Source organism: Hoplias malabaricus, chromosome 3 (genome assembly GCF_029633855.1).
Source record: "Hoplias malabaricus isolate fHopMal1 chromosome 3, fHopMal1.hap1, whole genome shotgun sequence".
Classification (NCBI taxonomy): domain Eukaryota; kingdom Metazoa; phylum Chordata; class Actinopteri; order Characiformes; family Erythrinidae; genus Hoplias; species Hoplias malabaricus.
In genome coordinates, this window is record NC_089802.1 from 26,598,902 (window position 1) to 26,606,774 (window position 7,873).

Consider the following 7,873-nt stretch of genomic DNA (forward strand, 5'->3'; position numbering starts at 1 on the left):
AACAGCCCAGCATTGCTGACTATGTTTTGAAGAAGATTTGCACACCACAGCAGCTGTTCTCACTGATGGTATCCTGAATATGCTAGTAACAGACAGGAAACCAAATTTCTCTTGTCTTCCTTTTTATCCGATTAATAATCGATTAATCGAAAAAATAATCGATCAAAATAATCATTAGTTGCAGCACTAGTTGAAATTAAATTACTTTGTCAACAGTACACTTTTAATGTTTCGAGACACATTACGCAGTCCTTGATGCAAATAGAAAATGATGTAATTGAGTTACAAAGGCAGGTAGTACTCTGAAATCTGAAACTTCTGCTCTTGCAGATCTGCTCGGGTATAGGGCACAGGGAGCTCTGGTCCGATCACGTTTTCAGTACTTAACACAGATGGATGCCCCCTCTAAGTTTTTCTTCAGCCTTGAGAAGAAGAATGGCCAAAGTCGATATATTCACTCTCTGCGATCTGATTGTGGCATAGAACTGTCAGAGCCCAGCGAAATACAGAGGCGTGCTATACGGTTCTACGAGAACTTGTACAGTAGTATGAGGTTAATGAAGAACTTTCCATGAGTTTTTATGCTGGACTTCCAAAGGTCTCGGGGCAGTTGAACACAGAGTTAGAGAAACCGTTGCTCGAACAAGAACTCCATGCATCGCTGCAGAGCATGAATGGTGGGGCTGCCCCAGGAATCAACGTGTTGCCTGTGGATTTTTATAAATCTTTTTGGATGGGCCTCGCAGAGGGGCGTCTGCCACAGAGCTGCAGGAGGGCCATAATCACCCTGCTGCCCAAGAAGGGGGACCTCCAGGACATTAAGAATTGGAGACCTGTGAGCCTCCTGTGCACGGATCTCAAGGTGTTTTCAAAGACCTTGGCTACTAGGCTGAAAAAAATAATGGGACAGGTCATTCACTTAGACCAGACCTACTGTGTGCCGGGCAGGTCTATTACTGATAATATCTGTTTCATCAGAGATGTTTTGGAGAGTTTGGATAAACGTCCAGTCTGGAGAGTGCTATACAAGCCGCCATTGACAAAAAGATCGGGAGATCTTCAGTGGAGAATTTTGCATCTGGCTGTGGCTGTTAATGCTTTTGTGTCTGTTATTAACCCGCATGTGTCTGATAAGTGTTTGTTCTGTGGTTTTAGAGAAACTATTTTTCACTGTTTTATAGACTGCTCCAGACTCCGACCTCTGTTCTTAACTCTGGACAGATTGTTTGCGAAATGTGGACAATCTTTTACAGCTCATGCTTTTATATTTGCTGCTGGACAAGAGCAAATACCAGCTGAGGACAGAGTACAGTACCAGCTGTTGAATTTTATTGTTGGCCAAGCAAAGCTGGCAATATATAACTCAAGACAGAACAAGGTGGAGGATAGACCAGGGCAGGAGGTGTTACCCCTGTTTTTTGCTTTTGTGAAGTCTAGAATTTTGCTTGAATTTAAGTTTTACAAAGCCATGAGCAATCTGGACGTATTTGAGGAGGAGTGGTGTTATGGAGACTTGTTCTGTACAGGAGGAGTGGTGTTATGGTGACATGTTCTGTACGCTGGTTGAGGGAGAGCTAGTCCTTCTCAATCCATGGTGTTGAGGGAGAGCAGGAAAAAATATTCTATGTGAAGTGTAGGTAAATAATAATTCTGTGATATTGTGGTATCTTGTATAAATAAAGGTTTTGTTAAAATCTCAAAATCTCTCTCTCTCTCTGTCTCTCTCTTTCTGTCTCTCTCTCTCTCTCTCTCTCTCTGTCTGTCTCTGCCTCTCTGTCTTTCTCTTTCTGACCACCTTCCTCTCTCTTTCTCTCTGAGCCAGTCACTCAGAGAGAGATACTAATAGAGAACTGTCTTGGATCCTCAGTGGTGTTTAAACTCTCTGTAAACTTGTGTTAGACTATGTTCTCCTGTTCTGGGTCAGATCTGCAAGGCTGGCTTCATTTTGCTCAGTTCAAAGTGTGTGTGTTCTGTTTCTGAGTGTGGAGCTGTGTTTGAGCTCAGCTGGACGCCCACCCCCCTACACACACACACACACAGAGAGCCCTAGCCCCTTGCTAAGACACTGCAGCACTGTAGCTCTGTGGATCTGAATCAGAATCTGAGCTTTAATCAGACAGTTCTAGAGCCACGGAAAGCACTCCAGAGAGCAGTGAGGTGCCAAACAAGGCCAGGACTACACAGCCAGAACTGCACAGATACCCCCTTTATAACGAGTTCATTCACTTATTTTACAGTGCACCCGCTGTGGATAAATACAGAGGGAATCTCTCTAGAAAAGAAAGGAATGAAATGAAATGAGAGGCTCTGGAGCAGCTGCACATGAAGGTAAACTCAACATGCCTAATGCCGCTCAATGTAAAGGTGTGGAAATGTGTTTGTCCTTTGTACATCATCTCATCATGTCTCCTCATTTCATCTAATCTCATCATGCATCTTCTCATTTCATCTCATATCGTCTCACCTCATTTAATCTCATCTCCTCCAATCTCATCACATCTCATATCTCGTCTCAACCCATCTCATTGCGTCTCATCACATCACATCTCATATCTTGTCTCTTCACACTGAATCTCATCTCATTTTCTCTAATCTCATCCCATCATCATGTCAAATTTCATCACATCTCATCTCCTCTCATCTTGTCTGTTCTGTTCAGCCCATGCATCCAAACACAAATCACTACTTCTGTAACTCTCAGGAGTGTGGTGTGTTCTCCCTGTGTCTGCGTGGGTTTCCTCCGGGTGACTGTCTGTGAGAAGTGTGGTGTATTCTCCCTGTGTCTGCGTGTGTTTCCCCCGGGTGAATGTTTGTGTAGAGTGTGCTGTGTTGTCCCCATGTCTGTATGGGTTTCCTCCGGGTGACTGTCTGTGAGGAGTGTGGTGTGTTCTCTCTGTGTCTGCGTGGGTTTCCTCCGGGTGACTGTGAAGAATGTGGTGTGTTCTCTCTGTGTCTGTGTGGGTTTCCTCCGGGTGACTGTCTGTGAGGAGTGTGGTGTGTTCTCCCTGTGTCTGTGTGGGTTTCCTCGGGGTGAGTGTCTGTGAGGAGTGTGGTGTGTTCTCCCTGTGTCTGCGTGGGTTTCCTCCAGGTGACTGTCTGTGAGGAGTGTGGTGTGTTCGCCCTGTGTCTGTGTGGGTTTCCTCCGGGTGACTGTCTGTGAGGAGTGTGGTGTGTTCTACCTGTGTCTATGTGGGTTTCCTCTGGGTGCTTCGGTTTCCTCCCACGCTCCAAAAACACACATTGGTAGGTGGAATGGAGACTCAAAAGTGTCCGTAGGTGTGAGTGTGTGTCACACTGGGAAGGACTGGCGCCTTGCGCCCAGTGATTGTAGGTTGGCTCCAGACCCACCTCCGCTAAGGGCTACAGAAAATGAATAAATGAGTGAAAAGTTTTAAGGCTGCTTTCATTAGGGTTGCCAGATATTCCTGTCTCATTTGTACACAGTTGAGGAATACTGGGACTACAGTAATGCCAAGTTGGGTTTGAGAATGTTGCAACCAGCTTAGTAATTTATAATCAATCAGCATGGATTGAGGTGGGATAAAATTATACACATATACTAGGTTTCCTTTAGTAGAGATAATTATTGTTCAATTTTATTATGTACGATTCAGTCTTTAAGATAAATCCAAAGTGTCCAAACCAAAATAATGTTGGATTCATAGCAAATGTCACAGGATTAAATAGTAACAGTAACAATGGCTAGGAGCCTGCGATGTGGGGGGTCAGCACACGCACATGGAGTCATGTAGCAACCGGACAGTATTTAGAACAAACCTGTTGCCATGGTAATGGAGATTAAAGAACAATGGTGTTCCTTCCTGCAGATAAACAACACAGTTAAACAAGGGCTGATGGTAGAAGTTAAAGTAATGACAGGTTCTCACTCCTTCACCTCCCAAAAACCTCAGCATTTCCTTTAAATGCTTTCTTAGGCCTTTCACAGGAAGTATCATCATGGAAACCCTTTCTTTGACATCCTGAAATGCATCCTAACCAGGGAAAAGAGCGGGTCGGTCTTAAAGCGTTGTACAAACCCTAGGCCCTCGGCTGTGGAACAGTGTAACAGTGTTCTCTGGAGTGATGGAGCATCATGTATCAGGTGTACTACTATTTAAACTGTCTTTGTGTAAGATATCATTGTAATTTGCAATGCAAAGTTTTGTCAATATGACACTGTATCGTATCAAAATCACATTCTCAATTTATTCAACAAAAAATAAAACAAAAACACAGTGTTACTGCGCTCTGTTCCCGACTCTAACCATGACCCCATCTGTAAATGGTTTAAACCCACACTCACACTGACTTTTGGACACAGTATTATCCCCAAGAACAGAACACCCATCGTCTTCTGCAGCTTTTTCCTGATGGAGCTCAGAATGAACGCTGTGCCAAAAAAACTCTTCACTTTAATAAAATGAATAAAATGAGATTGTGGTTTGTGATTCATGTTGAGAGCAGCAGATGGACGATGACTCCACAGCCCTTGACAGAGGTTTACCTGAAGCGTCCCTGTTGCCCCTTGAAGGGTCTCTTGTATTTGGCTGATTGAGGGTGTCCTTGAAGACAATCTTAGGGATCTCAGACAAACCGTCCTTAAAAAAGGACTCTCCTTTTGAGACTTGGTGGGATGTTTGTACCCACAATAACTCTCAGATGACCGCAACCCGATCTGCAGTGAGACCCGATCAGTCCTGGATTTTACTCGCTCTCAGTCTGTCGGCATGAAGCTACACCTGACCACCAGAAAATACGACTCCGCTCTAAGAGCAGCAGATGTGCAACAAATCAACAACACTCCACAGAGGACTTCACACATTCAGGAGTGTCCTACAACCACTTCTCTTCAGTGGATGATGGAGTGCATCCTTGAGGTGTCAGAGACCCCTAAATAAAGCTGGTGTGAGACTTGTGGCACTTTTCCACTGCGTGTGACTTGCTCGACTCGGCTCTGCTTTCTTGGTTCCTGGTTGGTTTTCCACTCTCAAAGCTGCCCCCTGAAATGTATCCAGTGTCGTCTCAACCTGGGCTTTGGAAACCACAGCGTCAGTTCAGACAGATCAGTAGAGTTTGTTCCTTCCTTGTTGCAGCATCCAGCTTGATCCAAGGAGCGTTTGAACCTCTTCAAAAGACTACAGCGTAATTTTATGAGCTGCCGTCGTGAGTCGGATAAAAACACGACTCTCTCTGGACAATCAGCTCTTTGCAATGTTTACACGCTACGGTTTAGTTTTGAATAAAAGAAAGTAGACTTTTACTGAGTACCAGATTTACCATATAGAAAAGCAAAAGAGCAGAGTCACTGTGTGAGAAGTTTGTGATGGTGTTTGAGGGGTAGCAGATATCACTGCCGGTGCTGTGATTAGTTGTGATTATTTCAAAGCGAGGGAGTTACACTGACACATCACACCACACTCTTCTTTAAGACATAGTGCTGCCAGATGTGATTTCTCTTTTTTCTGATTTCACAAGGTCCAGAGGTCATGGACACTCGAGTAGTGTCCATGGGTCCAGACCAGTGGCGGATGCTGATCTTTCAAGGGGAAGCTCAATTTCGGCCTACATCATAAAATGTGCCGGTTTATTTATAGGTAAATTCTACCCTCCATTCCTTTTTAATAAAATGATCTGTGACCCTGTCGTACCAACAAGGCGTCTTTTCCAGGGACTTGACTAGTGTCATCTCAATGTCCAGCAGAGCTAGGCTGCTTAAACGGCCTTGGCCCATTTGAAGTGTGTCCACCTGTGCTCCCACGGATCTTTACATCAAAGGATCGCTGATTCGCTCATTTTGCTGTCAATCAAAAAGGGATTCAGCCTCAGACAGATCATCCAATAATCATGCAGAAGCTGAGCGTCCGGGCCAGCCGAGGCCAGCCCACTGCCCCATAGACCCCCAGAGACGCTGAGCGTCCGATGGGCAGGACAAAGCCCAGCATTTATCCAATGACTCGTCTCGTTTCGCTGCTTCGCTATTGAAATCTGAATACACCGTTTAAAGTACTGAAGCTGCGGGAATGATTGAGAGGAAAGCCGCGTCTTTACCAGTGATAAGAAGCTGATTCTGAACAAAAGTTGCGCCTGTTGTAGGGCATATTTATTCAATGACATGTACACACAACAATATATATTTGATCACTTATTTTTTTACACTTTAGGGGAAGCTGAACTTCCCTTGCAGTCTTAGAGCAATCGCTACTGGTCCAGACTGACCCTTAAACAATTAACAGAGTACTCGAGTACCCGAGGGGGAAAAAAGTGAACTCAAAACAATGATCCCCTAACATCTCTCTCTGCTTTGGGGATTGGAGGAATATCTGGTGCTGTTTTGATTCCTTTGTTCATTTTCCCACCTCTCCTTTGTCCAGGTGAACACACACAGCCCTTTGTGAGCCCAGCTGACGACTCTGACGACTGGTTTGCAAAATAAAAGTCATATGTGCATAATTTTAAAAGTTGACTTTAATTCCATTGTAAAAGCATCTGTGTGAACTCAAACTAAACCAGGACTAAAATGTAACAATGGTTCCTTTTCTTCATTGGACCGGACTACAGTCTGAACACACCCTAATTCACTTCTGAACAGAACACTTCTCGTCAGGAAAGAGTTAAAATACTAAGCAGTAAATGTGTCACACATTTATTTGACGTTCACCACAAAGTGGTCTCAATTATGAAGCGTAGATCACCGCTCTGCCCCATGCAGCTCCATTATGCTGAGATCAGACTGCACCAATTTACTTTGACCTTGTCATGACTGTGTCGTATCAGACAGATTCCCAGCGTCTGAACGTAGTCTGAGCATCAGGGATGAGGAGCGGTCGTGGAGTGCTACATAATCAAAGAACAGCGATATGTGATGCCCCATGACTCCCAGAGGAAAAATGGAGTATGTTAGAGTTGGATCTGTTAGAGTTGGTCTAATGGGCACTGTCCAGAGCACATTAGTAAACACGGAGAAGAGAGACAGGGAGGCTCTGCTGCAGCTGTCAGTGGAACAACCGAACTGAGGAAACGCTCTGGACGTTCCCTCGGGTTCTCTTTGTAGGAGACAGTCCAAACCGTCCTCTCCGTAGGACCCAGGACCTGCCCACTATCGCTTTTACTACTACTACTACTACTACTACTTCACACACAGTGCTTCTGTGATCAACAGTTTCTAGCCCTGCCTCCCGACAACCTCTGAACTCACACAACGATGTGTCAAACATGTAGCGTCCCCAGTCTCCGCCTGAGACACGGCGTGAGATTTTAGCTCTAATGTGACACAGTGAACATGGTGAAAGACAGAAATATGGTGTGGTCTGATGTCAGCATTTTCTCTTAGACTCATGAGCACGAGTGAGGGGTTACACTTACAGACAAAAAGTGGGCTGCTCTGGGTTAAGCTGAGAATAAACTAATAATCTCCTACTACTCTTAACATATATATATATATATATATATATATATATACATATATATATATATAATGTGTGTGTGTGTGTTATGATTAGTGACTGTGTTCACGTTGCGGTGCTGGATCTTCATTGACACTCCCTCCTTCTTCTAAATGAACCTGCAGCACTTCAGCCTCACCTATACGCACTGTAACACACACACACACACACACACACACACACAATTACAGATAAACAGGAGTAACACCAGTAACACTCATCAGAGTCCAAAGTAAGACACTAATGAGACCTCCACTCAATCTAAAGAGGAGACAAGGGACATTGCCGGTCTCTTCTCAGGAGAAACATCTGAGCAGCAGGAGACACAAGATACTGTCTCCACATTCTCCGTCTGACCTCAGGGTTGTACAAGAGACACTACAGAGATATTAAGGAGACACTGTAGAGATATTAAAGAAACACTACAGAGA